Source organism: Moschus berezovskii, chromosome 5 (genome assembly GCF_049115385.1).
Source record: "Moschus berezovskii isolate FMDL1 chromosome 5, NW_MosBer_1.0, whole genome shotgun sequence".
Taxonomy (NCBI): domain Eukaryota; kingdom Metazoa; phylum Chordata; class Mammalia; order Artiodactyla; family Moschidae; genus Moschus; species Moschus berezovskii.
The window spans coordinates 30153538-30179500 of NC_142464.1; the positions used below are offsets into that span (position 1 = coordinate 30153538).

The window sequence follows — 25963 nt, forward strand, 5'->3', positions numbered from 1 at the left end:
TGGCCTCATCGGTAGGCCTGCTTCTGTTAAGAGTGAAGAAGAACCTAATGAGTACTTTGTTTGATTCATTTGTGAGGATGCTCTACTCCCACTGTAGCCATTCCAATCTCCCAGTCCCTGAATATAACCATCATCTTTCAAATGCATTCATGTATGCTCTTGTCCTTTGCCTGCTTGCCTAGTCTCATTTGTCTTCCTAATTAATTTTCAACACTCCTATCAATGGTTGCTCCTGGTAGAAGACATTTTCCAAATTATCCATGATCATGGCTCTGTACTATATACTTCACTAGAAAGTGTCAAGTACAGGAATTCCCTGGGAGTCCAGTGATTAGGACTCTTATGTTTTCACTGCTGAGAGCTCGAGTTCAATCCCTGGTCAGGCAACTAGGACCCACAACCTGTGTCGTGTGGTCAGAAAAAAAGAAAAAGAGAAAAGTGTCACATGGATTACATTATTTACATATTATTTGTTTTCCTTTCTCTTTCATTAGTGAGCTCTTGATAGCAGAAGCTGGGTGATCTTTTTTTCTACCTCAACTCTAAATGTCCACCAAAACACAGTAGAAGTTCAATAAATGTCAGTTGGCTAAAACCATTATTTAGTGGAAACTGAGCCAAGCCAAAGGAAAAAAAAATGCATTCCAAACAAGGCAGTTGTGCCTTATAGCCAATACATATAATTCAAAGAAGATTATTCAAAGTTGAATAATGAGGAAAAATAAATCACATAGATATGGCACTGACTTGCAGGGGAACTGGGGAAACATGTTAGGCAAAGAGTATATTAATTTAGGGGGTTATGGAGAAAGCACTCCTAATAGCTAAATATTTCAGGATTATAGAGAAAAAAAGCATTACTCATATCTAAATGTTAACAATAAAGGGAAAATGGTAAAATGCTTGATTCTAATGTTTCAATTAACAGCATGAAAATATATCCTTGAGATCAAAAGGCTAATATGAAAAATGTGTCCACATTCATGAAGACCAGAATACTCTGTTTATGACTAAAATAATGTTGAAAAAGAACACTTTGGGGAATCATTTTATGTTAAATAAAAATTAATATCAGAGTATTTGTCATGAAAAGCACAAAATAGGAAAGTAAATTGACAAGGAAATATGAAAACAAAATTCATAATAATGAAATGAGACCAATAAAAATGATATACATACTGGAAAGATGATAGGCAGGAAAAGTAGATAATTTTCTTGGCTGCAATTTTGAAATATGATGCCTAAAATGAAAATGTTTCAAGTGGAATATTCAGAAACTTATCTACTTTAAAAGTATTTAAGTATTGCTATACTATTCCATATGGGAAAACTTTCTGAAGTTCATTTATCATAAGAAAGTTACTGAATTCAAAAGACTATATAATATTGTCTTCAAATAAAATGTATTGCAAGTTTGTTCATGTAAATTAAGTCACAGGGCCTAAGATGTAAAATACGTTCAGGTGTGACCCTTCTGTTAAATATAGCATGCGGAATTGCTTTATGAAAGCTTAAAATCTTCCCACAATTGAAATTATAGGTGATAGAGGAGAGGATTCTGCCTGTGACAGTATTATCCTCAGCAAAGCTCAGTCCAATTATTGCCACATCAGGTTTTAAGAACACTCTGATTAGACTTAAGAATATCTGTACATCTAAGAAGGTAAAAATGAGCTGGTATTCCCAAAGAACCCTAAAAATAATTTTTACACATCAAACAAAAATCTGTTTGGTAGTTATTTATTTTAAATTGGGTACTAGATGTATCTGATCCACATTCCACCTCTGTCATTTCCTAGTTGCCTACCCTCCCGTGCTTGCATTTTTACTTAAAAATCACAATGGCACTAGTATCCAGACTTTTTGTGTGAATTAAATAAAAACGTGCATAACGTTCTTATAACAGTGTTTGACACATAGAAATTTGTAACTCACAGAGATTCATTAAATATTAGAAAATAAGTATTTTTAAAATGTAAGGCATAAAAGAATGGATCAGTCAAGAACAAATAATGGAAGTGAAGTTATATGCTTCCTTATGCAAGCATGAGCACCATGGGAGAACTGGAATTCAGAGGGGAGGAGCCAGCATCTGGACTCAATGTGGATTTTTCCCAGACTCCTGCCCACATGGACACTATGGGTCCTGCATAAACAATTCAATGTCTCAAGGTCTCATCTGTCAAATGACAATGTTGGACAAGATATTATTTGAGACCACTTTTAACTCTAGAACTCTAGAACAAGTCTATGATTTCTTTAGAAAAAGAGGGTTTTTAAAATAATCCTTTATAGGAAATACAATCCTCATCATATATTTGTATCCCCATCATACATTTATATCTCCATCATATATTTATATCTTTCATTTTCTAATAGCTCATCTGTTTATGGCTTATTTTTGCTTCTCCCTACATCAATATTTTGTGCAATTGATTGTAAGTAAGATTATCATTACCATTTAAATCTATGCTTCCATACATTAATATTTTGTTTGTTTTGAGGTATTTGTTCCATACTAGAATCTTTCATTACAGTATGACATTGATTTTGGTGAGATTTTCATTTTTCCTTGGAACACTTAACATATCATTCCAGACCCAAAGGCAAAATTTAACATTCTGGTCTTTTTCTCTAACATAAACTATGATTTTGTTTTAAAGTGATTCTACATACATGTTTGGAAGTACTCACTCAACAATTAAACAGCTTGTATTCTACATTATAAGAATTTATCTTTGGAATGAAACTGTCAAAATGTTCACAGTCATTGCCTCAAGGTATTGTCATTCTGAGTGACCTTTATTTCTGGCTTCTTTCATATTTTCTGTACAATTCAGAATTTTTATAATGAGCATATCTTATTTTCATAATTATAGAAATATTTAGATTTTTAAAAATATATTTCTTTGGATTTTAAAATTCTCATCCATAATTCAAAGCTGGTTTCATATATTTAAATCACATAAACTATAAAAATTAAATATCTGAAATTATATAGTATCTTTCCTAATAAAGAAAGTAGGAAAAAAACACGAATAGTAAGCTCTTTCTAAATTCTAAACATCTTTGAAAGACTGACAATTAAAGATTAGATATAAACATATTTTCTCATATTTTAAAAGAATTTCAATGAGTTATAGAGAACTTGGCCAGGTGAATAAGAAAATTATTTGTATATGGTTCTAATCATTGTGACTAATGGAATAATGATTGAGAAAATCCCCTGTGCTTAAGAAGCTTCAAACTAGAGACAGGAATGATAGAGCATTTATTAGACTGTTGGGAGGCATTTTAGTAGAGCTGAAAATTCATGTTCTCAATTACCAAATTATCATAATGTTAGTCAAAGAGAGTTCCTGTTGAGGTACTTGAATAAAAAGAAAAGTTGAATAAAAGCTAAGCTTCTTCATATGGGAAACTATTAAAGAGATTAATAAGCATTATTTATATTCATTTTCTAGCACTATAACACTATTAAGATTTTTAAAAAAATGCAGATACAGGATGAACTTAAGAGTAAGAACTGTGTTGATTTCCACTTGTCCCCAACATTCCTGTTACAATTCAAAAGAAACTCATAATCGCCTAGTAAGCAGCACAACCATAAAAATTTAATGGATAAATATAGTTCCTGGGAACAAATGTAATTCCAACTCTGCTATTATGCAATTTGTAAATGGGAATTTAAAACAATACACTCTTCCAATATACAGGAATATTAAGACATTAGTAAAAAGTAATTTGAAATGTCTCATGCAAAGTTAAAGTGAAAATTATAAATCCTAAATATATGAGTGTAAGTGAACTCCTATTTGGTGGTAACATAAAATGTCTGACTTTTCAAATCTTTACTTATTTCTCAATATAATATAAAATGTCTATTGTGTTTCTCAATGAAGAATTAAAAATTAAAATATAAGGGCCTCTTGCCCTATTTCCTATGTGAAATACAAACATGATAAATCAGTGTTAAAGGCACCACTGTGCATCAAGCTGTTTGCTGATCTGGTATGATCTTATGTTTTATTATTTTCCAGAATAAACCTCAGTGTGAATGATAAAATGTTACTGATGTTAAGGAAATAAAGTTTAAATTGTCTGTCTAGAAAAATAACTATTGCAACTAGTAAATGGTTGGTTACCAGCTAGAGGAAGGGGTTTTTAAGTCAAACATAACTCATATGTAATATTTCCTTTCAAATTTGATGAGGGTGTCTCCATCATCACTTGAGAATGGAGTTCTATGAATCTGAGATACATAGGCTTCAGGATATTTACTATGTTGACAAAGATTTCAGAGCTAGATATTTTATTCAATAAGAAACAGTGGTATTTTGCTTTTTCATGGCCTTTTTACATAGTTTCTTCCTTTAAACTAGAGTTAATATTCAGAGAGGCCTTTGAGTGGTGCTGTCAAAAAGCAGATGATTATTTCCCATGAAGAGCTGAACCTGATAAAGAAGAGCAATTTTTAGAAAAAGTGAAGAGAAAATCAACTAAGAGGAGGTATGATATTTTGGAACAGCAAGGAATGGCATAAGCTAGCTATTATGTAGTTAGCAAAGTAATGATCCTGAGGAATATGGAACAGCACACCTTAGTTTTGATACAAAAAGGGAGGTTGCAGAAATCTGGAATAGGAGGCACTACATTCATAATAGGAACACAGTATAAAGCTACTCAGGTGGTGCTAGTGGTAAAGAACCTGCCTGCCAATGCAAGAGACTTAAGACACATGGGTTTATTCCCTGGGTTGGGAAGGTCACCTGGAGGAGGGCACAGCAGCCCACTCCAGTATCGTTTCCTAGAGAATCCTATGGAAGAGGAATGTGGCGGGCTACATCCACAGGGTTGCAAAGAGTTGGACACGACTGAAGCAACTTGGCACACACACATGCAAAAACCTACCCAGTGTTCAAAAAGCCATTATCAATACAGCTGAAAATACCCTGGCCAAATGCCTTTGTCTTATTTTATTAGCAACAAATAACTTGTAATTATACTCTAGTGTCTATGACTAATAAGCTTCTACTAACAGGAGTGAACTTCCAGATGTTCAAGCTGGTTTTAGAAAAGGCAGAGGAACCAGAGATCAAATTGCCAACATCCACTGGATCATCGAAAAAGCAAGAGAATTCCAGAAAAACATCTATTTCTGCCTTATTGACTACGCCAAAGCCTTTGACTGTGTGGATCACAATAAACTGTGGAAAATTCTGAAAGAGATGGGAATACCAGACCACCTGACCTGCCTCTTGAGAAACCTGTATGCAGGTCAGGAAGCAACAGAACTGGACATGGAACAACAGACTGGTTCCAAATAGGAAAAGGAGTACATCAAGGTTGTATACATAGAAGCTTATTTAGCTTCTATGCAGAGTACATCATGAGAAACACTGGGCTGGAGGAAGCACAAGCTGGAATCAAGATTGCTGGGAGAAATATCAATAACCTCAGATATATAGATGGCACCACCCTTATGGCAGAAAGTGAAGAACTAAAGAGCCTCTTGATGAAAGTGAAAGAGGAGAGTGAAAAGGTTGGCTTGAAGCTCAACATTCAGAAAACTAAGATCACGGCATCTGGTCCCATCACTTCATGGGAAATAGTTGGGGAAACAGTGGAAACAGTGTCAGACTTTATTTTTTTGGGCTCCAAAATCACTGCAGATGGTGACTGCAGCCATGAAATTAAAAGACGCTTATTCCTTGGAAGGAAAGTTATCACCAACCTAGATAGCATATTAAAAAGCAGAGACACTGCTTTGCCAACCAAGGTCTGTCTAGTCAAGGCTATGGTTTTTCCAGTGGTCATGTATGGATGTGAGAGTTGGACTATAAAGAAAGCTGAGCGCCGAAGAATTGATGCTCTTGAACTGTTGGAGAAGACTCTTGAGAGTCCCTTGGACTGCAAGGAGATCCAACCAGTCTTCCATCCTAAAGAAGATCAGTTTTGGGGGTTCACTGGAAGGACTGATGTTGAGGCTGCAACTCCAATAATTTGGCCACCTGATGAGAGGAGCTGACTCACTGGAAAAGACCCTGATATTGCGAAAGATTGAGGGCAGGAGGAGAAGGGGACGACAGAGGATGAGATGGTTGGATGGCATCATCGACTCGATGGACATGGGTTTGGGTGGACTCCAGCAGGAGTTGGTGATGGACAGGGAGGCCTGGTGTGCTGCAGTTCATGGGATTGCAAAGAGTCGGACATGACTGAGCTACTGAACTGAACTGAGCTGAACAATTTGGTGTTCAAGTTTCATTCTTCAATATATATAAGAATGACAAAAAATGATATTTAGAAAACAAAATAAAACATAATAAAAAATGAAAAATAAAATTCAAAACGATAAATTGATTCAAATAAAAAAGATTAATTTCTTCAAAGAAAAGTCCAATATGGATCATAAATTGAGGAAAACACCTTGAAACCTTAGTCTTTGCAGCCTCAAAAAATAATTTCCACAACTTTATTAAATCATGCAAGTCACAGAAGCTCTTTGGGACAAAATAAAACCCTGTGTATGTAGAGCATCACATACCTGAACTCACATTTATAATTCAGACTTTTTGAGTAGTGTTCTTTTTAAACAATCCATCATTTTAATTGGAATTCTGAAGTTATAATGAACTATTAGCTTCTTGGAGAAAGCATAAAAGCAGATATCCAATCTCTGAATCTAAAGGTTGGCAGCTAATAAGTTTTCAAACTTTAATACATTCTAGAACTACAAAAAAAGTTCTATTGGCCTTTGTCCTAAATGTACTGCTATCATTATACATTTACTGTTAGAATTAATTATTGTCTAAATTAGAGGACAAGCAGTGTAGGTGTTTTAAACCATGCTACTAATTTTTAAAAAGTTACCTAACATATAATTTAGGGCAGCCTTGTCAGCTACTTGAACACATTCTGACTTTATTCTGTAGGTAATGTAGAGTCCCATAATCACGTGTGAATTCTAGAAAGACTGAGGAGACAGGCTGCCAGCAGCAGATGTAAAAGAGAAGATGATGATCTAGGCTGATAGGAATGGGCAGTGGGAAAGCAGAGACATTTCTAAGGCAGAGAAGTTCACTGGATGTGGGAGAAAGAGAGGGCTCTGTGATAGCCCTGAGGTCCTATGGGCAGTAGTTATGCTTTTAAATAAGATCTTGAGGTGTAACATATATAAACAATGTGAAGTCTAGGGGGAAAGTGCAGATTAGAATAGTGATTCAAAGGGTCCATGAGGTCAAGACAATTTTCATAATACTAAAATGTAGTTTGTCTATGTTGGGGCAAAAGTAATGGATAGTAAGACAAATGTTGCCTAAACATGAATAATAAAGGCAGTGGCACCAAACTGTGTGATTAACCACCATGCACTTGAGGTTAAAATAAACATTAATTTCATGTAAGAAAAAAACACACAATAAGATAACGAAGATCATGGCATCTGGTCCCATCACTTCATGGGAAATAGATGGGGAAACAGTGGAAACAGTGTCAGATTTTATTTTTTTGGGCTCCAAAATCACTGCGGATGCTGATTGCAGCCATGAAATTAAAAGACGCTTACTCCTTGGAAGGAAAGTTATGACCAACCTACAGAGCACATTAAAAAGCAGAGATATTACTTTGCCAACAAAGGTCCATCTAGTCAAGGCTATGGTTTTTCCAGTGGTCATGTATGGATGTGAGAGTTGGACTGTGAAGAAAGCTGATCGCTGAAGAATTGATGCTTTTGAACTGTGGTGTTAGAGAAGACTCTTGAGAGTCCCTTGGACTGCAACGAGATCCAACCAGTCCATTCTAAAGGAGATCAGTCCTGGGTGTTCACTGGAAGGACTGATGCTAAAGCTGGAGCTCCAATACTTTGACCACCTCATGCGAAGAGCTGACTCACTGGAAAAGACTCTGATGCTGGGAGGGATTGGGGGCGGGAGGAGAAGGGGACGACAGAGAATGAGATGGCTGGATGGCATCACCGACTCGATGGAGGTAGGTTTGAGTGAACTCCGGAAGTTGGTGATGGACAGGGAGGCCTGGCGTGCTGTGATTCATGGGGTCGCAAAGAGTCAGACATGACTGAGCGACTGAACTGACTGACTGACACAACCATAGGAATGGCTGAAATTGAAAGACTGACCAAGTGTTGGTAAGGGTGATGAGCAATTGGAACCCTCAACACTGCTTGTGGGAATGTAAAATGGTATAACCACTTTGGAAAATAATAGTGTGGTTTGTGCCACAATGATTAGTGACTTTGAGTATCTTTTTATGTGCTTGCTTGCAATCCAGATATCTCTTTTGGTCAAGTATCTACTTAAATCTTTTGCCCAGTTTTTTTCATTGGGTTGTTTTCTTATTATTGTGTTTTGAGAGTTCTCCATATATTTCAGATACAAGTCTTTTATGACTGATTTCTCTACTGATTACATGTAAAGTTTCCCTGCTTTCTGGAAAGCTGGAGAATTTTTATTTGCTGTTGGACATTACAGTCTTTATCATGGGTGCTATATCCCTACAAACATACTTGAACTTTGTTCTAGGATGCAGTTACATTAATTGATAACAATTTAATATTTCAAGATCTGCTTTTAAATTTTGTTATGCATGACCAAAACTGTTTTTCATTTAGGGCTGATTTTGCCCTCACTGGCCAGGATATACTTTGCTAAGTATCCTCCCAGACGTTTCTTGAGCTATAAGGTTTTTTCCACTCTTGGAGGTGGATACACAAACTATTCCCATGTCTGAGTGAACTCCTGAGAGGTTCCTCTGCTCCCTCAGGATGGTTCTTTCTTTGATTTTGAGTAGTTTCCTTGCTGGCATGTTTTGTTTGGTATTCAGCTGAAGATGAACAATACTCCGCAGTTTTCCATAGCTCCTCTCTGTGCAGCTCTCTCTGCTTCAGCACGGTGCCTGGGGAACTCACGATGCCTCAGCCTCTGGCACTCCCATCTCCATCTCCTGAACTCTGGGATACCAATGACTCCACCTGGGTAACCCTTTCCCCTCTGGTGGCATGGAAACTCTCTCCAGGTAGTAAGCTGGGAAAATTATAGGACTAACCTTACTGTCTCCCCTCTCAGTGCTGATATTCCTGAATGGCCTTATGTCCAGTATCTGAAAATGGTTGCTTCATATATACTATCTATTTTGTTTAGCTGTACTGGATCGTAATTACTCCACTTGGCAAGAAAGAGAAAGCTCAGTACCTGTCTTTTAAAAATTCTACATGGCAAAATGCGTATACTGCACTTCTGATACATACTCAAGTTTAGTAATCATATCAGGGACAAGTGTCCGTGCAATTCTTTGATTTGCTGTTGAAAATAGACAATAGGCTCCCCCGACTTCCCAATGAAACAATAGTTGTACTTGAAGAAAAACTAACAGATAAACTATGGTTATTCAGATTTGACCACCGGCAGACATTTTCTTGAAAGTGAATGAAGTTGTTATTTCAAGGAAAACTTGTTGACAATGGTCGTCAACAATTAGAAATTTGTACATTGAGCAACAAAAAAATTGTACTTTGAACAGAAATTAGAACATTAAAAAACATATCCAAACCATGAGCTTGAGACCTTCCCAATACATAATACTTTTCTAATTAGATCAATGGTGATATTAATGAATGTGATTGGGGGTGCTCTATAATGAAATACATCAATACTTAGAAGATCTGTATCTAAGTAAATCAATATTTTCTACATGACCAATGTATAATGTTATAAAATCATGCATGGAGAGAAGAGACATTAAAAGTGCAAGACAGGCCAAAGAACTGAGTATATTTAGCAGAGTACAAAAAGTCCACTGATATATTTTTCGATGCCACATTGCAGTTAAGCTTTAAGAAACTATCACTTGTCAAGTTTGAGGGTAGTATTAAGAATAACTCCTCTCTTTTCTAACTACAAATCAGACACAGAACTTTTTTCACATACAGCATGTTGCCAAAGCCAACATGATAATCTAACTGACTTCTATTATACTAGACATTAGAGTTTTGCAGGAATGTAAAGCAATACCATTTCTCGCATTAATTTTTTGTTTTTAAAAATACATCTCTTTTACATAGAAATGTTATTTATGTTTACCAGGAATGAATTTACTATTTTAAAATGAATCAGATTCTTAATTCTACATTTTAATTTCTGACATAATAAAAATCAATAAATTTAACTAACATAAAAGATCTTTGGGATTATCAAATGTTTTTAAGAATAAAAAGTTTCTTGAGAACAAAATGTTTAATAATCATATTATACATAAGAGAAAATGTTTTAAGCCACATTTGGGGAGAGCCACAAGGGCCAAAGACAGAAATCTGAGCGACACCCTCACCTTCCTACTGTCGCTCAAATGTTCATACATCCAAGTTGTCCTTAAGATGTATTATTTTATCCTTTAAGTAGCTTTCTAATTTGTCCTCTTGGATCCATCTCTCCATGAATTCCTTAATTCAGCCCCTCATCATTTCTCTCCTGTACCTCTGTAGTATCCTCTTGCCCAGTCATGTAGCCATTACTTGTATACCACACTGCCAGAATAACCCTTCTAGCACCCTAGCCTGATTATATGTTAACCACAATTGAAAGGAATTTGAAAATAGTCCCAAGCAGTTAAAATTCAAACTCCACGAGAGAAAGCATGAGAAAGCCATTCAGACTGCATCTAGTTCAGTCTGTGTTTGTAGCCTCATTACACAAAAATGACAACACAAGAATTATTGTCATTCAAAGCCACATGGTGTGTTCTCAGTGAAACAGATTTGCCCCAGCCTGAGTCCATACTCCTTAAATGGGAGAGTTTAAATAAATGAAAACAAGTAATTGAGCCTTTCTCAGGTCATCTTTGTGACACTATATTTATGAATAACAGACATTATTAGAAATATGTGACTAGACAAGAGTTACTCAAAGTCTTTCTTTCTAAGCTAGTAAGCAACTATGCAACAATACAGCTGTTCAGAAATGATCTGGATGGAATGTTTAAATGGCTGAACAACAATCACCTTACAAAAACCCTATAAAAGGTTTACATTTGCTAACCATTGCAATTAACTGAAAAGTTGTAGTAGACTGAGGTAATGAACTGCACTGTTACTAGTTATGTAACCTATTTGTAATTTAAGAGTTTATGGATTTGTCTACAACATTCTTTTTTAGCTGTACATTTATTTCATAATATAGCTTCTCCTGTCTGAACTGCTTTATGACTCACTAAATTGAAGGAGAAGGCATTAGAAGAAAGAAAACCAGTAAAGCCAAAAGTAGAGTTTGAGCCACATTTCCCCTAACCACATCTGACCAAAGGCCAGCATATAGAAGCACAGTTTATATGGACATGCTTTCCAGGGGGTTTATTACTGGAAATACAGAACACCATAGTTTCTAACAAAAGAAGTCCCCACAAAAGGTATCCCCAGGGTAGGAATTTGCAAAGGAACCATAATTCAAATGTTTCAATTTAATTGTCACAACAAATTTATTTCTAATGTGCTATATTTATTAACATAAACCAGCAAGTTTTCTATTACATCTTGAAGTCCATGATAAAAATTATTTTTTTCTTTGATATGACTCTGAATTCAACTACCTTATATAGTATCATATATGCCAACAAAACATGAACATTAATTAAATGACATCTTTTCTATAATGACATGTGCCTACTTATTATCTTTGTTAACCGACATATGATGGGAAAAGTAGAACACAGTCATTTTTTTTTCTTTTCAGTTAAAGAAACTTGTATGGTTTATTTTGAAAACTGATTAAATCTCAACTGATAGTCATCCCTATCTCACATATTTAAGTACAACTTCCTGTTTTATTGGAATTGTTTGAAAGAATTTTTATTTGCAGCATTTTAGAATCACTAAAAACATTTTTTCCTCTTAAATTGTATGTCTAAAATTTTCTATCAATTCACTGAAACTTTACAGAAATTTTATTTAATGGGTGGATTTGGACAATGAAAATGAAACATATAAGGGTAAACCAAAGGAAAAAAAGCAATTTTAGGTATTTGGTTCAAAGGTTCCTGGAGGACATGTCTCAAGATGCATGCTAGAAATTCTAATTAGTTGAAATTTGTAATCATTCACACTCCTTGTTATACTTGTAACTAATATTTTTTTCAATTTTAAATCGTGTTTCAGGTAATCTATTTACAGAGATATAACAGATTAAAGATTCAATCTTTATCAATCTCTGTATAGGAAATCTAAAATACTACAAATAATATTTCATTCATGAATGGCTGAATGTCACATAAGAAAATTTCTCAGAAGCCAGAGCAATATATAAGCACCGATTTATAGTGTTAAGGGAAAACATTAGAACCCATATTTCCTCTGAGTTTTTCTGCCCATCCTTGGTGGTCCTAGCTTCTAAGGAACACCATACTCATTGCAAAGGTGACAAAATCAAGGCATGAGCAAAGAAAGGGAATCTTCTCATAAGTTGAGATGCTCAATCTTCTTTTTTAGCCTTGTTCTGGATGAAACAGAAAGGTAAAAATATTATTTCTTGAGATTTCCTAAACTAAGAGCATTCACTTGGTTGTTGGACCTTCACAGGGCCAACCTTAAAAGCTGCCAAAAAACTGCAAGCCAAAAATTTAGTTTAAAGCAATCCCAGGTGGAAATTCAACTTCCTGGCAGAAGCAGACTTAACCTTTTTGTTTGTTTGTTTTAAGCAAAATACATTAAAATCAGGCCTCAGTGGAGTTACATAGAGTTCCATGTTACATCAGTTACAATGAAAAAAATATTGAAAGAACAAAAGTCTTAAGGAATAAGGCCAGAAATCCACATATTACTATTTTCAGAAAAAATATAAATAAGTGTCAATATAATTAAAGATATTTTAAAAAGAAAATGAGGTTTTAAAGAAATCAAAGACTATAAAGATGGGCCTTGCTGTGGTCAAACACCCAAATGGAACTCTAAGAAATGAAAAATCTAATTGCATCTGATAACTGAAATTAAAACCTCAATGAAGATTCAAAGGCATCTGAGAAAAGCTGAAGAATCTGTTATCCAAAAGATAAATCTGAAGAAATTAAGTAGAAAGAAGGAAGAGGAACAAAGTGAGGGCAGATTTGAAAGAGATACACAGAGAATGAGAAGGTCATCAATTCAGTTCAGCTCAGTCACTCAGTCGGGTCCGACTCTTTGAGACCCCATGAATCACAGCACGCCAGGCCTCCCTGTCCATCACCAACTCCCGGAGTTCACTCAAACTCATGTCCATCGAGTCGATGATGCCATCCAGCCATCTCATTCTCTGTCGTCCCCTTCTCCTCCTGCCCCCAATCCCTCCTAGCATCAGAGTCATTTTCCAGTGAGTCAACTCTTCGCATGAGGTGGCCAAAGTACTGCAGTTTCAGCTTTAGCATCAGTCCTTCCAATGAACACCCGGGACTGATCTCCTTTAGAATGGACTGGTTGGATCTCCTTGCAGTCCAAGGGACTCTCAAGAGTCTTATCCAGCACCACAGTTCAAAAGCATCAATTCTTCAGCAATCAGCTTTCTTCACAGTCCAACTCTCACATCCATACATGACCACTGGAAAAACCATAGCCTTGACTAGACGGACCTTTGTTGGCAAAGTAATGTCTCTGCTTTTTAATATACTATCTAGGCATATGTGCTTAATCAGGTTACAGGAGATAACGAGGAACAGAGAAGAGGGAAGATACTCAAAGGTATCAATGCTTTATCAGATTATGAAAAGACAGGGAATCTCAGATCTAAGAAGCTCAAATAATTACACACAGGATAAATTAAAAAGGTAATATCTAGATACGTCAGTATAAAACTGAAGAAATTCATACAGCAAGATCTTAACAGTTGGTTATTGATAAAAATAGACTGAAAACAGACAAATGGCTGTTAAGTAGCCAACTTCTCAACAGCAAAATGGATGTGAAATGACAGTAGAATAATATTTTCAAGGACTGACAAAAAATAACTGAACTTCTCTATCCAGTGAGACTATGTTCAACAATGATGCAAATCTGACATTTTTGTACAAATTGAAACTGAGATGGTTTATTACCAACAGAGTTCACTAAAGAGAATCTTTAAAGATATACTTCATAGGAGGAAAAAAATGATAGGAAGAGAGTTTAAGATGTAAGAAAGAAAGGCATACAAAGAAAATTATAAATCAATGTTTTAAGTTAAAAAAACATTGATTCTATAAACATCAAAAATGTATGAAAACTAAAAAAGAATAATCATCTTTAAAAGTTGGAAAGGAGATGATTACAGTTACAACATTATAAATGGTGTCTTTATTTTTCAGTGCAAAGATAATAAATATAATAATTTACTTGTTAAGTATATATCTAGAAATTTCTAGAATATTATGAAAGAATAAAGTAGCATGCAAGTAAAATGAAAGGGACTCAAGCCAAAAACAGGCAAAAAAAGATGAAAGAAAAGACAAACATGGAAAAAATGGAACAAAATGAAAGCAATAAATCAGATGGTAAATTTGAATCCATATGCATCAGATATCAAAATCAATATAAATTTATTATTATATAGTAAAAGACTATGATTCTAACACTGAGTTTTTAAAATCCAGCTAGGCACCATTTATGAAATATACACTGAGTATATAAAGATAGAGCACATATATAAATATAGCTCAAAATAAAAGAATGTAAAAAGTTATACCATACAGATAACAAGTTTGGTCTAATGGCCATAAATTACAGTGCATAGCAAATATAGAGATGAGCTTTCTTTTCGAGCACACATGGATTTTTCTAAAAAATTAGTCAAATACAAGACCCTAAATAGAACTCAATAAATTTAAAAAACTACCTGAATAATAGAGACCACATTCTCTGATGACACAATTTAGAAATGAATGACAGAAAAGAAATTAAACTTGTGGACACAGAAGGGGAAGGATAAGGGGGGACATGAATTGAGAGAAGAGCACTGAAATATCTACACTGCTGCTGCTGCTAAGTCACTTCAGTCGTGTCCGACTCTGTGTGACCCCATAGACGGCAGCCCACCAGGCTCCCCGATCCCTGGGATTGTCCAGGCAAGAACACTGGAGTGGGTTGCCATTTCCTTCTCCAAATATCTACACTACCATATGCAAAATAAAGAGCTAGTAGAAAGTTGCTGTATAACACAGAGAGCTCAACGCAGTGCTCTGTGACAACCTAGAGGGGTGGGATGGAGCGGGGAGAGTGGGAGGGAGGTTCAAGCAGGACAGGACAAATGTATGCTTATGACGTTGAACGGCAGAAACCAACACATTGTAAAGCAACTATCCTCTAACAGAGAAAGTACTAATAAATTAAAGCTCATATTTCTGTTTTTGGTTTCCCTGGTGGCTCAGATGGTAAAGCGTCCATCTACAATGTGGAAGACCTGGGTTCAGTCCCTGGATTGGGAAGATAATCTGGAGAAGGAAATGGCAATGCACTCCAGTACCCTTGACTGGAAAATCCCATGGACAGAGGAGCCTGGTAGGCTACAGTCCATGGGGTCACAAAGAGTCACACATGACTGAGCAACTTCACTTTCACTTCTGTTTATAATACTTCTAAATAAATCAACATAAGATTAGAAAACATATGGGACTTTTCATAAAAATGAAAAGCATTATGAGAACCTATTGGGTATAAATGAAGAAGTATTTGAAGAGAAATTATAGCCTTAAATGTCTTCATAGAAAGGAAAAATATAAAGATTACATATCCATGAGCTAAGTATTTTTAAAACTGAATGAAATAGAAAAAAGAAATATTATGTATAATATAAAAATAACTAAAATAGAAAAATACAGAATAGAAAATAATTTTTTAATTTAAAGGATTCTTCCTTTCCTTTGAAATGAAAATGAAATTGACAAACTTTTGGGAAGATTGATATAAAACAAAAGAGGACAAACATCAATAAATGATCTTAGAAATAAAGAGAGCAAACAATTTTATATAGAGCAGACACTTAAAAATAAAGGATTGTTATGAACAAATAAATGGTAAAGTTTGAAAACAGTGAAATCAGCAAATTCTCAGAAAACTAAAACAACAAAAATGACTCAAATAGAAAACCCGAATGACTGCAGAACCCTTAAATATATTCAACTGAAACATTCAAAGAACAGATAATTAATTCATAATGGAAAAAATAATCTGGTGTCCAACCTCACATTGCACACAGAATTAATTCCAGATGGAGATGGATGTCAGATTTAATGAGAAAGTCAAAAGTTTCCAGTTTTCAGAATATATATGTATGACCTAAGAGGTAAAGATTTCTTAGACAGGATATAATAAACAGTAAGCTAAAAGAAAAATACTGATACACTTACTACGGTAAAAGTTTGTTTATCAAGACTGTCAAAAAGAATGTTAAAAACTTAAAAATCCCAAACTCAAACTCCAAGGAAATATTTGTAAACTATATAACCAAATATTTTTAAAGCACCCAATAAACCAAAAGACAAAATGAGTAAAAGACATGAAGAAGCTTTTCAAAGAACAAAATCAGAGATTGAAATCTATAAATAGATGCATGTGCAAATATATGAGAAAATGCTAAATGGTAACCAGGATATACAAGTAAAATCTATGATGAAATACACTTTCACATTCATTAAATTGAAAATTGAAAACTCTGATTGTACCAAGTATTGAAGAGGATGGGGAAGCATTGAGAACTTACATTTCTATCAGGTTAAGTTGGTACACCTGCCCTGGGGAGACAATTTGCATTACCTTTTATATGCATAAATCCTATCAGCACAACTTTCTTCTAGGACATATGGCCCCAAACTAAAATTTGTGTACCAGCAGACTTGTACAAAATAATATTCATAGAACAACATTTGTAACTGCATTAATTAAACAAAACCCAAACAAACCCCAAACCTCTGGGAAGAGTCACTATTTCTTAATATGTGGACAATACAATTGATAGATAAATTGAGGTGCATTCCAACTATTTCAAACAACATAGGAAAGATATTTAAATTTCACAAAGCCACTGTTTCTAATTTTTTGAGTGATGCTTAATTATCCATCAATAAAGATTATATTCACTAGACAATTAGTTCAGATCAGTGGTTCTTAAGCTTCAGAGTGCACTAGCCACAGGGGAACTCATTTAATGTTTATTTCTATGGCCGCTGCTACTTGTTCTTCATGACTCACTTCCAGAGATTTTACTCATTGGAACTAGAAGGAGCCAGGTATCTCTCATTCTGGCCAGCCCCCTCTGCACTACTCCAAACCGTCTGATAGAAATGGGGAGAGTGCCACAGAGAATAATGATGTGCATTTATTCCTCGTGCTAGTACACAAAGTTGGATCAATGTAGGAAGGCTCCCTTCATTTAATGAAACAATTTGAAAAGATTCCCTTTACTGCATAAAATCAGTACATTTAATTTAACATTTGTAACTTCTTACCAAAAAATAAATAAACGTTGAAAACTACAAACACTTAAGAAATTAGGAGTGTGCTTCTAATTCATTCATCATATTAGAGAAAGCCCAAATACATCCAATTGTGAAAATGAACAACTAGAGCCACAAGAACATGGAATTCCTGCTTGCTTTTAGCGCACTTATCCTTTCGTCCAAATTAACCACATGTATCCGGGAGAAAATCACGCTGTTATTTGACAAGCTACAGAAACAGAAACTCTCCGATCTCCTCCTTTCTAATCCCTGAAGGTATTTTTTTCTGAGCTAGTCCAAAGCCTTCAGGCCCTCACCTGCTGATTGGCTTGGGGCCACCCAAGGAGTAGGTGTAAATTCCAAAATAAATGAAGCTATTTTTTGTTATCAGCCTTAGTGACTTAAATCAATTCTTCTTTTCCTGTTTCTTCCTACTTCAATTCCCACCGGTTTTCCTGTTTCCTGAACTCTGACCTCGCCTAGATTTTTTACCGTTTACCTGATATTTGACTCACTTCTTTCCTTGACACTCTATCAGCCTTGAACTTTTCATTCACATCTCTGATCTCTCTTTCTAGCCCAATCAGTAACACCTTGGCCTCTATTTGCAGTCCTGGAGCCCCTGCCTCTCTCCCCCACGCTCAGATGTGGCCTCCCCTCTACTCCTCCCTTAATTCCCCTCTCTACTTTTGTCTTTTTCCCTCTATTTCTCCCTCCCTCCTTTCCTTTCTCTCTTCTTCTTATTTAATCAATACACAGAAAAGTAATAAAACTAGCCTATGTTTATTGAGCATAGACTCTTTGCCAGGAGCTCTTGTAAGCACTGTAAATGTATTAAATAATTGAATCATCACAATAATATCAGGTGGACAGTATTATTAAGTCAGCTCTTCCCTATGCCTACTATTCTGGGCTCAGAGGCATGTAATAGGGTTTCTGTGGGAAATACATTTATTTAATATCTGCTTAATTGACAATAGTAAGTTTCCACTGGAAAAGACTCTGATGCTGGGAAAGGCTGGGGGCGGGAGGAGAAGGGGACGACAGAGAATGAGATAGCTGGATGGCATCACAGACTCTATGGACATGAGTTTGAGTGAACTCCGGGAGTTGGTGATAGACAGGGAGGCCTGGCATGCTGTGATTCATGGGGTCGCAGAGAGTCAGACATGACTGAGCGACTGAACTGAAGTTTCCCCTTTAAACATTTACCTTACACAGAAAATCTGGGGGAGAAACTCAACGTGAGTTTATTATTCTTAAACATCATTTTATGGTTTTGAACTACTCAATTTTTCTAAGAGACACAGCATACAACAAACCATAGTATAAGACATAAGATGTGGTATATCACATAAAGGGCTAAAACATTATGTAGAAGAAAAAAGTCAGTAAACAATACAGAGGAAACACGACTTTTCATGCCAGATGACTTCCCCAGCCCCATCCCACAGTAAGAATGGCAGTAAAATGCTATATTATTACATACAAAATAGACATGTGGAAGCTCCATGAATGCTACCTACCGGGTAATTAGGTCTAGCTTCACAGTGCAGGCACTGAACTATGTCCTCCTTCAAAGCCACCACCTCTCAAAGATGCACAACTATCAGTTTACTTTGCTTTTTATTCATCTCTTAGACTGTGGTTACTTTTATCTCAGAATGTGCTTACTTTGCTTTTGTTCATCTCTTAGAACTACAGACATATATAGGAGATAACTCAGGATATTTAGCCAATAATCATATACACACACACACACGCATACATCTTTGTAAATAGATGTATCTGTCTACGTGTATGTGTGTGTTGTGCATATCCATGCCAGTTGACATCATGCCCCATTACTCCTAAATATTTCCTGATAGGGATATTCTCTTGCATATCATCTCACAATTTAAAATTCTGAGAATTGAACACTGTGCAATGCTGCTATCTATTACCTGTGTGCTCAGTCACTTGGTCGTGTCTGATTCTTTGTGACACCATGGGTTGTAGCCGTCTAGGCTTCTCTGTCCATGGGATTTTACCAGGTAAAAATACTGGAGTGGGTTGCCAGTTCCTACTCCAGAGGATCTTCCCAACTCAGGGATCAAACCTGTGTCTCCTACATTGGCAGGTGTATTCTTCACCACCAAGCCACCTATGCTTTCTCTATTGTATGTTCTTAGCTTTTTACCATAAATTAACTGTCCATATACATGTAGGTCTAAATTTGAGGTCTTAATTCTGTTTTATTGATCTATGCCTACTTTGAACCAGAACCACATTGACTTTATTATTAGAGCTTTGTCACTGCAGATGCTGATTGCAGCCATGAAATTAAAAGACGCTTACGCCTTGGAAGGAAAGTTATGACCAACCTTAATGGTATATTAAAAAGCAGAGATATTACTCTGCCAACAAAGGTCCATCTAGTCAAGGCTATGGTTTTTCCAGTGGTCATGTATGGATGTGAGAGTTGGACTGTGAAGAAAGCTGAGCACTGAAGAATTGATGCTTTTGAACTGTGGTGCTGGAGAAGACTCTTGAGAGTCCCTTGGACAGCAAGGAGATCCAACCAGTCCATTCTAAAGGAGAACAGTCCTGGGTGTCCATTAGAAGGACTAAAGCTGAAACTCCAATACTTTGGCCACCTCATGTGAAGAGCTAACTCACTGGAAAAGACTCTGATGTTGGGAGGGATTGGGGGCAGGAGGAGAAGGGGACGACAGAGAATGAGATGGCTGAATGGCATCACCAACTCGATGGACATGAGTTTGAGTGAACTCCAGGAGTTGGTGATGGACAGGGAGGCCTGGCAGAGAAGGCAATGGCAAGCCACTCCAGTACTCTTGCCTAGAAAATCCCATGGATGGAGGAGCCTGGTAGGATGGAGGAGCCTGGTAGGCTGCAGTCCATGGGGTCGCTAAGGGTCGGACACGACTGAGTGACTTCACTTTCACTTTTCACTTTCCACTTTCACACATTGGAGAAGGAAATGGCAGCCCGCTCCCGTGTTCTTGCCTGGAGAATCCCAGGGACAGGGAGCCTGGTGGGCTTCCGTCTATGGGATCGCACAGAGTCGGACACGACTGAAGTGACTTAGCAGCAGCAGCAGCAGGGAGGCCTGGCGTGCTGTGATTCATGGGGTCGCAAAGAGTCAGACACGACTGAGCGACTGAACTGAACTGAACTGAACATACAGCATTATGTGATTAGCAAACAGTGACAGTTTTACTTCTCCTTTTCTTATTTGAATAACTTTTCTTTTCTTGCCTAAATCTAAGGCTAGAATTTTCAAAACTATGTTGAATAAAAGTGACAAGAAAGGTATACTTATCTTGTTCCTAATCTTAGAGGGAAAGGGTTCAGATTTTCACCGTTGAGTGTGATGCTACTGAAAGTTTATCATGTATGACCTTTATTGTATTGAGGTATGCTCTCAACCCACTTTAGAATTTTTATCATAAATATATTTTGAACTTTGTCAGATGGTTTTTCAACACTTATGGAAATGATCATATAAATTTTATCCTTCATTTTGTCATGTTGGATAATTTGGGTATTGGACCAGAGAGATACTGGTCCAATTTTTGCATTTCTGGAATAAATCCCTCTTGATCATGGTACATCATCCTTTTAGCATATTGTTGAATTAATTTTCTAATGTTTTGTTGATTTTTGCATCCATATTTATTAGGGATATTGGCCTGTAATTTTCTCTTTTTTTGTGGTGTCATTGTCTGGTTTTGGTGTCAGGGTAATGCTGGCTTTGTAAACTGTCTTTTGAACGTTTCCTGCCCCTAAAAAATTTTAGAAGAGTTCAAAATGGATTGGTACTAAATCTTCTTTGAATGTTTTACAGAATTCATCAGTATTGGTGACTTTGGTAAAACATATTGGTCCTGGACTTTTTTATATAGTTTCAATTTCCTTACTAATAGTCAGTCTATTTAGATTTTCTATTTCTTTCTGATTTAGTCTTGAAAGATTGTATGTTTCTAGTAATTTATCCATTTCTTTTGTGTTGTTCAATTTGTTGGCATATAACTTTGGTAGCCTCATGATCCTTTGTGGATCTTCTAACTTTTCTTTCATTTCTGATTTTATTTATATGAGTTCTTTTCCTCTTTCCTGGTTAGTCTATCTAATATTTGTTGATTTTGCTTATTATTTCAAAGAACTAGTTATTAGTGTCATTGATCTTTTCTATTGTTTTTTTGTCTCTAATACATTTCTCTGATATTATTTTCTTCCTTCTACTAATTTTGGGTTTTATTTGCTTTTTTTTCTGATTCCTTTTGTAAAGTTAGATTGTTTATTGGGGATTCTTCTTGCTTCCTGAAGTAGGCCTATATTGCTTGGGACTTCCTTCTTAGAAGCATTTTTGCTGCACCCCACGGATTTTGATATATTCTATTTCTGTTTTTATTTATCTCTAGGAGACATGCCATAATCTCCTTTGATATCTTTGATGACCCATTGATTGTTCAATAGTATGTTGTTTACGCTCCACGTTTTTGTGTTTTTTTTTCATTTTTTCTTATGATTGATTTCTAGTTTCCTACCATTATGATTGGAGAAGATGCTTGATATGATTTCATTCTACTTTAACTTACAGAAAGTTTATGACCTAACATGCAATCTATTCTTGAGACTGTTTTATGTGCTCTGATGCTTTTGAATGGAATGTTCAATATATATATCTACTAAATCTTGCTGTGGCACAGCCCAACTGCCATAGCACACTGGTGGGCAGAGATAGCTCTGGCCTGGCTTCAAGGTTCAGCTGAGGCACAGGAGTAGGTGTGGCTCTCAGTAGGATATGCCCACTGTGGTGACAGGTTGGAGGGAGAATTAAAAAATGGCAACTACCAGTGACAGCATTAGCAAGGTAGCCTGAGACCACCCCCACACAAAAGTTTCCTGCCAGTGTCTTAGTCTCTGGGGAGCTTCTCAACTGGTTCCTGCCTCCCTGGCAGATGCTTCAGACGCTTCAAGATTAGTAATTGGGCCCCCTCTCCTATGGACCATATGCTTTTCAATCTGGTATTTCTGCACTGGTTTTCATATCAAGTGTGTTGTGTGGGAGCCCTTTATGAGCAGGTTTCTATTTCCTACAGTTCCATAGTTTTCTTGGACATATTCCCTGTTGAGCCAACTGTACAGTCCTTTTACCCTTTGTTGTTCGTCCAGTTTTCAGGTCCCTTTCTTAGGGAACTATTCCAAATATAGTTGTATTAGTAGATGTGCTTGATCCATGGGAAAAGGTAAATTTAGGATTTTCCTACACTGCCATCTTTACTCTTCCAAATTTTGGATTTTGTAATCTTGACAGAAATACCACAATAAACCCATTCAACATTAACAAAGTGAAACTCGACTGCACCAGTAAACACTTATAAACTTAGAAACATAATTTGTATTCTTCTACTATTTTTTTTATATTCAAAATGCTGAAATATTTTAGAAAGAAAGCAGCATTACATTTTTGAAACAGAAAATAATGAGGAGAAGAAACTGTCAAAAATAATTACAAAGAATATAATGAGAGTTATAAAAAAGCAATAATAAAAATGTAATAGAATTAGAGATGAGGAGTATATTTTCAAGTAGAAAAGATCTGAGATGAATTCATTAATAAAGCAGCTTTTCAATGAATCTTGAAGGATGGCTAGGATTTCAATAAAAAATATGGGGAAAGTTTCTCCACATAAAGAAGGCAGCATAGGAGCAATGGTTTTAAGACAGAAATGGGAGACTGTGTTCAACGGAAGGTGATGCAATTATCCTAGTGTACAGCACATACCTATACTAATGGTAATGATAGAAATGGCCTGAACATCTATGTTAGTGCCATGCTTTTGAGGAGCTGAAAGGCCATGTAAAATGGATGGACTTCATTTGAAGGCCATGAGACCTCACTGACCAACAAACCGGAGCGTTTACAGCGATACATAGCTCAGATGAGAGGAAAGAAAAACATGCTTCTGTATGATTTGTTTCAAGGCATTGTGGCATTATTATTTTTCCTGTTTTGTTTATCCAACGACTCTACTGTTACATTGCTGTTCATAATTTAATGATTCCTATTTTCCTTTCCAAAGTTAAATATTTGAAATCCTTGGTTTGGTAATATGAAAACAAAATCAAAATGTTAAAGTTGTTCACGAAAGTATTAGCAGCTCTCCCATTACTAATCCATCTACAATTCAACAATGAAGAAAGTACGATAAATATGAAATAAATAGGAACATCATATTTTCATATAAACTATGATAAAATAAAGGTTAGAGAGAGCTGACTCAACTGCTGATAACAAGCCAGAATGCTTAAAAGATATAAGAAGAAATAGAAAGAGAGGAAGGTGACCCAGTAGATGAACTGGGATCACAGGAACAGGTACACACTCTTTTAAGGGAAGGATTCATAAGCAGCAAAATACATAATGGTAACACTCAGAAATGTTAGTTGATTTTATATAGATTTGAGATCAGATAATTCATATTACATATAAACTATGCTGTATGAAACCTAACATCTGAAAAGATTAGAAGGAGAAAACAAGGTTAAGATCCAAAAATAAACAAACAGAAGACAGAAAAGGGAAAACATATGGTCAAAGTGGTTATACTACATACAGAAAGGTGGAAAACATACACAGGTTTGTATTATTCCCAGTTTGTGAATGAAGGAGACAGGAAATTAAGATTTCTTCATTTGTTAAATAGAAATAAAACACTCATATTGAACATGAATTACTGTATATTTTTTCATAATTTAACATTAAAAAGTTTTCCAGAGTCTTGATTAATTATAAAGTATCTTTCTCTCATTAAGTTTTATAAAATTTCCTCTGATTTGTCTTTCTTATGTGAATATATTAGAACATGTAATTATTCTAAGACTTTTCTAGCTTTTTTATTATTCTCTTTATCAAATAATGTTCCTGAATAATAAGTTTCATTTCTTCCTGTATAATGCTCTGTGGCATAGAAGGGAAATGGAAAAGGACACTAAAATTGAATTCCACATCTTTCATACTAATTACGCATTTTTTAAAAAAACAGACGTTATGTGTTCAACACAAATGGCAACAGATAACAAAAATAATTTAGCACAACATTCAAGTGGTTTACTAAAACAAATTATTATTGCATAGACTACAGCAATTAATATCATTTTTTTCAAGTGACTCAACCAACACATAAAGTTATTTTAGGCATGGTTAGCCAATTGGCTTATCGATCTGTATTTTGATTGCACGCTTATAGTTTCAGACAAATTTATCTTTGAATGTCTTTTTTCACACAATATTATTATATTTACTATTTTTTAGGTATATCTAAGCTATTGGACATGAGTTTGAGTGAACTCCAGGAATTGGTGATGGACAGGAAGGCCTGGCGTGCTGTGATTCATGGGGTCGCAAAGAGTCGGACACGACTGAGCGACTGAACTGAACTGACTGCAGCTATTATACAGAGAAGGCAATGGCACCCCACTCCAGTACTCTTGCCTGGAAAATTCCATGGATGGAGGAGCCTTGTAGGCTGCAGTCCATGGGGTCGCTAGAGTGAGACACGACTGAGCGACTTCACTTTCACTTTTCACTTTCATGCATTAGAGAAGGAAATGGCAACCCACTCCAGTGTTCTTGCCTGGAGAATCCCAGGGATGGGGGAGCCTGGTGGGCTGCCATCTGTGGGGTCACACAGAGTCAGACACGACTGAAGCGACTTAGCAGCAGCAGCAAGCTATTATAGAATGGGACATGAAACAACAGACTGGTTCCAAATAGGAGAAGAAGTATCTCAAGGTTGTATATTGTCATCTGCTTATTTAACATATATGCAGAGCACATCATGAGAAATGCTGGGCTGGAAAAAGCACAAGCTGGAATTGAGAATGCGGGGAGAAATATCAATAACCTCAGATAAGCAGATGACACCACTCTTTTGGCAGAAAGTGAAGAAGAACTAAAGAGCCTCTTGATGAAAGTGAAAGAGGAGAGTGAAAAAGTTGGCTTGAAGCCCAATATTCAGAAAACAAAGATCATGGCATCCAGTCCCATCTCTTCACGGCAAATAGATGGGGAAACAATTAAAACAGTGGCTGACTTTATTTCTTTTGGGCTCCAAAATCACTGCAGATGGTGATTGCAGCCATGAAATTAAAAGACGCTTGCTCCTTGGAAGGAAAGTTATGACCAACCTAGATAGCATATTAAAGAGCAGAGACATTACTTTGTCAACAAAGGTCCACCTAGTCAAGGCTATGGTTTTTCCAGGGGTCATGTATGGATGCAAAAGTTGGCCTATAAAGAAAGCTGAGCAGTGAAAAATTGATGCTTTTGAACTGTGGTATTGCAGAAGACTCTTGAGAGTCCCTTGCACTGCAAAGAGATCCAACCAGTCCATCCTGGAGATCAGTCCTGGGTGTTCATTGGAAGGACTGATGTTGAAGCTGAAACTTTAATACTGTGGCCACCTGATGCAAAGAGCTGACTAATTTGAAAAGACCCTGATGCTGGGAAAGA

The 25963-nt window shown here is 36.1% G+C and overlaps 1 protein-coding gene across 9 annotated transcripts in view; it reads right to left on the minus strand.

Moving 5' to 3' along the window:
• Positions 1-25963, minus strand: part of BANK1 (B cell scaffold protein with ankyrin repeats 1) — a 360244-nt gene that overhangs the window by 259767 nt on the left and 74514 nt on the right. The gene's annotated exons all lie outside the window — the stretch shown is intronic.